The following is a 2,955-nucleotide window of genomic DNA, read 5'->3' as shown; positions in this document are numbered from 1 at the left end:
TTTTTTTTTTTTTTTTTTTTTGTGGGATTTTTCCTTAGATTTGGGGAAAACTGCCAAAACAGCCTAGCTTTTTCAAGGTGTCTAATTCCAGAAAATAAATATCTAAAAACCACCCTTCTTCTACCCTACAAGCTTTGTTTCCTTTCCTTTTTCTTGTTTTTGCAACTGGTTTAGGAGTTTGGTCACCCAAACCTGACCGATCGGCCGTAACTTTGGTGTCAATGTGAGAGAAGGGATAGTTCCTGCTTTTGAAAAAAGATAGACACGTGGCAAAAAAAATAGATTGACCTGTATCTGTCCACGTCGCATAAGATAAGCTGTTTATCTTCTCAGACTATAATATTAAGTGTTTCTAAGAATCAGAATCGAATCGATCGAATCAGATCAGATCTTGCAGAATTCTCAAGAAATTCTTCACTTTTACTCGAGAGTTGTTCCATGAATTTGTTGATTTTGAATCACGGAATGGGTTAGGTAGATCCTGATTCTAATTGATCACGATCATAGGTCTATTTTTCAAGGTTAAAGGCATTTGATGAAAAATGTTATTTTTGACCATGAACAATAGGTAAGGATTTTAAATTTAAAATCGGGATCGAATTAGTCTTTGTCAATTCTGATTTACCTTGGATTTTGCCAGAATCAGTCCCAAAACCCTAGTATCAACCCGTCAGATCTAAAACCCAGTGATCAGGTCCCCAAAAACTTAGAATCAACCACAACCACTCAGATCATGATTTTAGGCACCGTTTGACAATGATCCATTTTTGCTGTTTTTTATGTTTTTTTGTTCTCAGAAATAGAGAAACAGCTTAAAAAGCGTTTGATAAAGTTGTTCAGTTTCACCCATTTCTAGAAACATAAATCAAAATTTATGCCTGCTTACAATTCTATAAACGACTTTGACGAAACAAGTCCGAATTTGAGAGAAAAAATAAAACGGTTGTTGTGCCCGATAAATCTCTCAACTATTTAAACAAGTAAACTTAAAAAGAAACAACCAAACCCTCTCTCCCTTTTGGACATCCGATGATACTAATGAATTTTTTAGTGGCATTATATCTACAAAAAAACATTTCGAGAAACAGATTTATCAAAGACAAAAAAATATGTTTTTGTTTCTGGAAACATGAAAAACCATTTTTGCTATTTTTAGACACAAAAACAGCAAAAACGTTATCAAATGATGCCTTAGTAATCATTATTAGGAATGTATCAGTCTTTGCTGATATCAATTCCATTGCATCCTAGTTGGCTTGTATCGGTCCAAAATGACTTGCAAGACTTGAAAAAGTCACTTTCTGGGATATTGGACCTTGAATTGGCCCAATATTGGCTAGTATCATGGTGTCAAGAATTGATATCAGCTCAAATTGGTCTGAGTCAGCCCAATCAATCTGTATTGATCCGGATCAACTTGCAAAGGTTTTTGATGATATGTTCCCCATATTGGGTCGGATTGAACGAATTAGGATCCAAAAGGCCAATACCAATCCTTAGATCAAGATCAATTAGGAATCGATACCAACATAGGCTGGCCAATTCAGTCGATCTAATATTGATTCTAAGAACCATGGTTTTTTTGGGTCAACTAAAATCAATATTAGTCATGGTCAATTTGGATTTTAAATCAATATATTTGATAGATTTTCTTCCAATTTTTTAAACTATAATAATAGGAGATGAGAGTTATTGATATTGGGATAATGTTCTCTATAGGAGCGTAACATAAACTGTCATGGTCTGTCTCTCTCCTCTATCCATATAGGTCAGACAAACAAAAAGAGCGCAAATAGAGGCTACGCTCTCATGATACATTTTTATATTACTATATAATATTGATTAAGAGATTCTTCTTTGACCATGTGTGAAGGAAAAATTAACCTCCCAGAGCTTCTTCGCAATCACTCTATTCCATGCCTCATTTTATAGAAAACCTCAAAAATGGCTCTATTTCATTATATTTCATCCATATCCTAATTTCATTTATTTAATATCCCTTAATGCAAAGTGAATTGAAATGAGTCACAAATTAAGGAACAAGAGTATATACGAGGGTTTAGTGATCTAGGTCTTCCAATGTTAATTCTCAACGTGGCATTAAAAAAAGTCAAAGTAGTGTAAGATGGAGAACCACAAGTGTCAATAGAAGAGAACCCTACTGTCTTTTTCATTTTGTAACGTAACCTTTCTCAATACAGTGGCCCATAGTATGATGGTATTGTGGTCAGCACGTCGCATTAATAGAGTCAGCAAAGATTGTGATAAGAAGGCCGGTGCCAAAAGCTGGCATGGTACCGCATGGTTTCCAATTATTAATTTTCTGAAAAGAAATTATATAATATAGACTTTGAGAGGATGGAATTTTAATCCTCCCCTGTGCCAGATAATGACTGTTGTAATTCATATGATACTTCTTCTAATAATAATAATTAAAAAAAAAAATCATGTCAATATGGTGGAGGCGGTGCATGGGGGTATTATGGTCTTTTTGTTATGTCTTATCATAAACAACATCTGATTAGAAGGGTTCTTTGTCAAAAATTAAAAAAATTAGAAAATTTATAAGTTACATATTATATATAAAAGGATAAAATTTGATGAAAAGCAGATACATGAAAAGATAAAATTTTATGAGAAGAAGTTCTCTTAGCCAAGGTTCTTAAAATCGGAATTGAGGATTGAATAAGTATTGATCAAGGTTATAAAAAATGAAATTAGGAATCAAATCGGTTAATGCCGACTTTGAACTGAATTAATTAGAATCGATCAAAATCAGTCAAAAACATTCAACTTATGTGTGTTGAAATCAGCTTATATATTAGTCAGATTGCCGATTTTTAAAACAATGGTGCCAATTTGAATAAGAATAGTTTGGAATTAACTAAAATCAATCGAAAAGAGAAGAATCAACTGGGAACAAAAAAAAAAAAAAATTTGTTAGGAATTGATTGG

Source organism: Macadamia integrifolia, chromosome 14 (genome assembly GCF_013358625.1).
Source record: "Macadamia integrifolia cultivar HAES 741 chromosome 14, SCU_Mint_v3, whole genome shotgun sequence".
Lineage (NCBI taxonomy): Eukaryota > Viridiplantae > Streptophyta > Magnoliopsida > Proteales > Proteaceae > Macadamia > Macadamia integrifolia.
This window is presented reverse-complemented; position numbering follows the sequence as displayed.